We start from the raw sequence: 7,500 nt of genomic DNA, 5'->3' as shown, positions 1-7,500 counted from the left end.
AGGAGGAAGAGGAGAAAGAGGAGCAGGAGGAGGAGGGAGAGGAGAAGGATGGGAAGGAGGGGAGGCGAGATAAGGAAGGGGAAGGAGGAGGAGGAAGAGGAAAAAATAAGAAAAAGAAGATAAGAAGAAAAAGAAGAAAAGTTGAAGAAAAAGTAAAATAAGAAAAGGAGGAAGGAGAAGAAAAGGAAGAAGAAAAAATAGAAGAGTAAGGAGGATAATAATAATAAAGAAATACGAAAATGAAGAAAAAGACGAAGGAGAAAGAGGGAGAGGAAGAAGAAAATAAGAAAAAGAAGAAATATAATAATAATGATAATGATAATAATAATAATAATAATAATGATAATAATAATAATAATAATGAAAATAATAATAACAATGATAATAATAATAATAATAATAATAATAATAATAATAATAATAATGATACAGACGAAAATGAAGAAAAAGACGAAGAAAATTGTCTTCTCCCCCAAATCCATTCTTCTTATTCCCCCACACCCCCGTTGCCCCCATCCTCCCTTAAACCCCCTAAAACCTAAAACCTTTTATGCAAACCCCATTTCTTCTGTCAATAGAGGATCGAATCCTCTTTTTTTGTCCCAATAAAGTTTCGAATCTTCTTTTAGATCCCAATAGAGATTCGAATCCTCTTTTTGGTCACAATAAAGTATCAAATCCTCTTTTTGATCCCCATAAAGCTTCGAATTCTCTTTTTTTTTTTTGTCAAAAAAAAATGTTCGAATCCTCTTTTCTGACCCAATAGAGATTCGAATCCTCTTCTTGGTCATAATTTAGGATCAAATCCTCTTTTTAGCCCCAATAAAAATTTGAATCCTCTTTTTAGCCCCAATAAAGATTCGAATCCTCATTTTAGCCCCAATAAAGATTCGAATCCTCTTTTTGGTCCCAATAGAGATTCGAATCCTCTTGTTGGCCAAACAGAGGATCAAATCCTCTTTTTATTCCCCAATAGAGGTTCGAATCCTGTTCTTGGCCGCGATAGAGGATCAAATCCTCCTCTCGGCCCCAATAAACGATCAGATTCCATGAGATCGTTCTGGGCGACTTTAATTGGTGCTTGAGATACAGACAATCGCCATTGCTAGGGCAATTACAGATGCAATTACAGCTGTTGTTCTTAGATAGAAGCGATGGTGAAATAACAGTAATGGCGGTAGTAATAATTAATAATACCAATAACAATAATTTCGAGTTGCTTGTGTCTTCTTTCTCAAAATAATTGAATAAAAAATAAGCGGTTAAATACATAAATAAATAATTGGATAAAAAATAAACGGTTGAATGCATTAATGAACAAATGAATAAAATAAACGGTTAAGTAAATATATAAATAAAAAAGATAGTAAAAAATAAACACAAAAAATACATAAATGAATCAAAATAATCAATATATAAACATTATATAAATAAACAAATACACAGATAAATAAATAATACTCTAGAGGCCTTTGTAACGTGGAATTTAATGAGTCATGCCCTTGGTTCAACTCACTGGCGGCGGCAGGATTAAAACCGCCGTCACCTCGACCTGCGCCGCAGGTAGCGACGCTCTAAACCGCTCGTTTCATCAAACGTTGAGACAAACATCAACGTCACTTCGTCTCCAAACGTTTCGTATCTATTTACCGACGTTTCTATCCTTGTGCGGGCGCGCGTGTGTGTGTGTGTGTGTGTGTGTGTGTGTGTGTGTGTGTGTGTGTGTGTGTGTGTGTGTGTGTGTGTGTGTGTGTGTGTGTGTGTGTGTGTGTGTGTGTGTGTGTGTGTGTGTGTGTCTCACCACAGTCTTGGATCACGTGTTGGGATCGTAATCGACATCTATTATTACCTTCCCAGTTGAGAGCTCCGAGCTCATATATGGCCCGATCTATGGGTAATGCTATGTGTGTGTGTGTGTGTGTGTGTGTGTGCGTGTGTGTGTGTGTGTTAGAGAGAGAGAGAGAGAGAGAGAGAGAGAGAGAGAGAGAGAGAGAGAGAGAGAGAGAGAGAGAGAGAGAGAGAGAGAGAGAGAGAGAGAGAGAGAGAGAGGAAGGAGGAGAGAGAGAGAGAGAGAGAGAGAGAGAGAGAGAGAGAGAGAGAGAGAGAGAGAGAGAGAGGTGGGAGAGGGAGAGAAAGAGGAAGGAGGAGGGAGAGGGAGAGAGAGAGGAAGGAGAGGGAGAGAGAGAGGAAGGAGAGGGAGAGAGAGAGAGAGAGAGAGAGAGAGAGAGAGAGAGAGAGAGAGAGAGAGAGAGAGAGAGAGAATGTAATATATAGAGACAATTACGAGATCACTCCTCGTTATTACAGCAATACATTACTGGAAAGAGAGAAAGAGAGAGAAAGAGAGAGACGGCGAGAGTTATATTAACTACACTACAGTTAATTGATTTAACTAAGAACCCAATTCCAGTTAAACGAGGCGCTTATTGCGGTCAACGTAACTAATTTTTTTGCATAAAAGTGATATTTTTAATTAATATGTTTGTCATTACGTAAATGAAAAAAACATAATATTAGTTACCTCGGCGTCATTTTGAACTAGAATCTAATATGTCCTAATTACGTATGTACACACACACACACACACACGTACGTACACACATACGCACACACACACACACACACGCACACCCACACTCTTACACGCAGACAAAACAAGCACATACACACAAAAAATTCACGCACACATACACATACACACAGACGTACATTCATATACAAGCATAGGCATACAAAACGTAGGTACAGACATATCGTATACACAGACACACACACAGAAACAGACAGACAGACAAGCAAGAAGACAGAGAGAGAGAGAGAAATAGACATAGAGAGAGAGAGAGAGAGAGAGAGAGAGAGAGAGAGAGAGAGAGAGAGAGAGAGAGAGAGAGAGAGAGAGAGAGAGAGAGAGAGACTAAAGCAGACTGAATGACAAAAAAGACAGACAAATAGACAGACAGAGAGACAAACAGACAGAAACAGACGGAGAGACAAGGAGAAACAGATGCACATTCATACATAAACAAACACAGCCAAAACTCTCTCTTTGCTCTCTTCCTTTGCTCTTTTCACCTTTTAAATTCTTTAAAAAAAATGCTTCCGTTATCAGCCTCCTGATAGGAGTATTATTGTAATTTTGTGTAAATTTACAACTGTACATGTTTAGTGTAAATCCACAAATAAAGTGTGCAGGTACATGTATATACATATAATTATAGTACACACACACACACATACACACACACACACACACACGCACACACACACGCACACACAGTATATGCATATACACATACAGTAACAAGTAATTTATGAATATCTATCTGAATATGTATAAACAAATATATGTATATTATCTATACATATATTCATTTATACGTATTCATATGGTGGCCTAATGCAAACTATCATTGCGAATTTAAGGGACTTGATGTTTTTCCTGACTGTCAGATTTTTAAGGGGAAATATTTACGTTTTACTCCAGTGGTGATAATATATATATATATATATATATATATATATATATATATATATATATATATATATATATATATATATATATATATATATATGAGATATCTGTCATTGTTAAGCAACGAGTCTATCGGGATCGTGTCCGCCATCTTGAAAGACAAATGAAAATCTGCTCATTCTTATATTGATGAATAAAAAATTGTAGCGTATATTTATATTATATATATATATATACATATATATATATATATATATATACATATATATATATTTCGTGAGTATTAGTTACCAGGGCAACAGAAATTGTAAAATATATATGTGATACGCACATGTTTTGATTTGACGACCCCTGCTCGAGTATCGTGTGCAAAAACGTGACGTCATAACGCTTTCTGTCGAGCTTAAAAACTGGATGTCTATTAGAGTTTCGCTTTCTAACCTAAATCAATGCATCTACAATCTAAAATAAACTTTTACATGTTCTCTAGTCTATTGTAGAATATAATAGTGTATTCTAGACATCACCTAGAGAGATTCTAGAGTTTTTTGTTTTTTTTTACTCGCAACAACACAGCTGTACCTCTCCCAGATCGTTCTAAAAATAGGACGGCTATGAATGTAAACATCTTCTATTCTAGAAAAAGCTTTCCGGGTTCGCTCTCTAGCCATTACCGGCTTAGCTCGTCGTACTACCGGTTGCCTGTATACATCACTCTTACGCTCCCTTCATGTATATTCACATTACACTGTGTTTCGTTGTTCTTTGCTCAGCTTTCAGATTTTTGCGTTCGTTGCTGATCAAAGAGTTATTCATTTATTCATTTTCATTGTTACTACCCTTTGGCCATATATATATGTATATACATATATATATATATGTATATATATATATATATATATATATAAATATATGTATACATATGTATATATAATATATATATGTATACTATCTATCTGCCGAAGAGGATCACAGTAAGTGATCGAAATATACAGATCTCTATATCTTCGCTTATTCTTCTCCGAAAGTGGGTCATCAGTATTATATATATATATATATAATATATATATATATATATATATATATATGTATATATATATATATATATATATATATTCTATATGGCGAAAAGGTATTAATAAGCAATAAAATTAAGCTGAATTAATAAAGACAATAGAAAAAAGTTAAATCAAAACAAATTCAAACATTTTTCATCAATAAAATAAACTCAAACATAAATTCATAACAACACAAATCAATTTAACCATGAACAAAATATATATCAAACACAAAATATACTTCCAAACCGGCTTTAGATTAACATTTGTAAAGGATTTGATCCTCTTATAGAGGATTCGATCCTCTTTAGGGGGAATCCAAACCCATTCCCAAATCCAAACGCTAAAAATTGTTCTTATTAAATTCTCTGTACCGCGTGACCTGAAGCCGACAATATGAATTCCAGGTCACTAAGCTATTTGGAAAAATTCAGTGAATGCAAAATATTTGTCTTCGTATTCTGTGAACCCCCGACAGGAGACGCTTCGCTAAGACAGAATCTAACACCTTTGCCTAAAGTGCAAGGCTCTTGCCGTAATATATGGGTGCACGACTTTTCGTCGCCGTCTTTTCGTCGCCGGACTTTTCGTCGCCGACTTTTCGTCGCCGGACGTTTCGTCGCCGCGACTTTTCGTCGCCGGACGTTTCGTCGCCGCGACATTTCGTCCCCGCGACTTTTCGTCGCCGGTCTTTTCGTCGCCGGACTTTTCGTCGCCCCAAGCATAAATTGTATGCAAAGATTGACAATTGGAAATATATGATTTAATGTCATACTTGTACTTATATTCCTACTCCCAATGCAATAATATGAGTGTGGCAAATAGCTATACATCTCAGACGAATTACAAATTACAAATTTAACAACTAGTTAATCATTGATAGTCTTATAATTCCGTAAGAATTTTCACTATCAATAATATTAGGTGACCAATGTAATAATAATAAATAATACGATTATGTGATTATTACTAGAAAAAAAGTGACTGGACAGACGCTACTACCAATAATCACATCAAGATCAATCAGAAGAAGTATATTGAATTTGGCATTAAATCATATATTTCCAATTTTATATTTCAATTATTTTATATTTCAAATATTGTCAATCTTTGCATACAATTTATGCTTGGGGCGACGAAAAGTCCGGCGACGAAAAGACCGGCGACGAAAAGTCGCGGGGACGAAATGTCGCGGCGACGAAACGTCCGGCGACGAAAAGTCGCGGCGACGAAATGTCCGGCGACGAAACGTCGGCGACGAAAAGTCCGGCGACGAAAAGACGGCGACGAAAAGTCATGGACCCTATATATATATATATATATATATATATGTATATATACATATGCATATGTATATTATACATATACATATATATATATATATATTGTGTGTGTGTATGTATACACACACATGACAAGGAGCAGGAGTGGGAGGAGGAAGAAGAGACAGAGGAAGAGTAGGAGGAGGAGGAGGATAAAGAGAAAGAGGAGGAGGAGGAAGAGAAATAGGAAAAGGAGGAAGAAGAGAAAGAGGAAGAGGAGGAAGAGAAAGAGGAAGAAGAAGAGAAAGAGAAAGAGGAAGAGGAGGAAGAAGAGAAAGAGGAAGCTGAGGAAGAAGAGAAAGAGGAAGGAGGAGAAAAAAGGGAAAGAGGAGGAGAAGGAGGAGGAGGAAGAAGAGAAAGAGGAGGAGGAGGAAGAAGAGGAAGAGGAAGAGGAGGAAGGAGAGAAAGAGGAAGGAGGAGAAAAAAGGGAAAGAGGAGGAGGAGAAGGAGGAGGAGGAAGAAGAGAAAGAGGAGGAGGAGGAAGAAGAGGAAGAGGAGGAAGGAGAGAAAGAGGAAGGAGGAGAAAAAAGGGAAAGAGGAGGAGGAGAAGGAGGAGGAGGAAGAAGAGAAAGAGGAGGAGGAGGAAGAAGAGGAAGAGGAAGAGGAGGAAGGAGAGAAAGAGGAAGAGTGAGGTTGAGTACCACTGCAAGCTTAATCTCTCCTCTCTTCAGTATCATAAAAGAATAAAACAGAGAGAGAGAGAGAGAGAGAGAGAAATCAAATAAAAGCAAACGCAAAATAACAAGACTCTTATCACTTCTGATGTGAGAGAGAGAGGGAGACACAGAGAGAGAGAGAGAGAGAGAGAGAGAGGGAGACACACACACACACACACACAGAGAGAGAGAGAGAGAGAGAGAGAGAGAGAGAGAGAGAGAGAGAGAGAGAGAGAGAGAAAATTTGCCTCAATCCAGAACTGTGAGTTCATTTTGACTTGCGCATTTTTGTTAAAAAATAAAGATTTTTTTTTTTTTTGGTTAAAAGATAATTGTACATAATAATTTTTCATGCTAATTTCCTCTGTGCGTCCTTATTCTTGTCCTTCTTACTGACCTTTATCTTGTTCTTCGTCCTTCTCCGTCCTTATTCCTCTTCCCAATTCCCCTTTCCACTTCCCTCTTCCTCTTCCCCCCTTCCCCCCATGTCTTCTCTGAACACTAAATTATAATAAAATAATTTCTTCTTCTTCTTCTTCTTCTTCTTCTTCTTCTTCTTCTTCTTCTTTGGAGGGGGAGATGGGGGAAAGAGGGGGAGGGGGAAGAAGGGGAGGGGGAAGAGGGGGAGAGGGAAGGGGGGGTGCGATATGGCCAAAGTCTTAGTTAATCTGATTTCAGAAAGATTTAATTCATACTTTCATCAAGCAAAGGAGAGGGACAGAAGACAGGTCACAAGGGGGACCCGTCCCCTCCTCTCCCCCCTTCTCCCCCATTTTCCTGTTCTCCACTCTCCTCTCCCCCCATTCTCCTCTTTCCCCCTCTCCCCTCCTCTCCCCCCATTCTCATCTTCTAACCCTTTCCCCTCCCCCTCTCCCCCATTCTCCACTTTCCTCTCCTCCCCCTTTCCCCTCCTCCTCTCCCCCATTCTCATCTTCTAACCCTTTCCCCTCCCCCTCTCCCCCATTCTCCCCTTTCCTCTCCCCCACTTTCCT

Source organism: Oratosquilla oratoria, chromosome 30 (assembly GCF_046742065.1).
Source record: "Oratosquilla oratoria isolate Oo_2021 chromosome 30, ASM4674206v1, whole genome shotgun sequence".
Classification (NCBI taxonomy): domain Eukaryota; kingdom Metazoa; phylum Arthropoda; class Malacostraca; order Stomatopoda; family Squillidae; genus Oratosquilla; species Oratosquilla oratoria.
The sequence above is the reverse complement of the archived record's forward strand: the minus strand, read 5'-3'. Positions refer to the sequence as shown.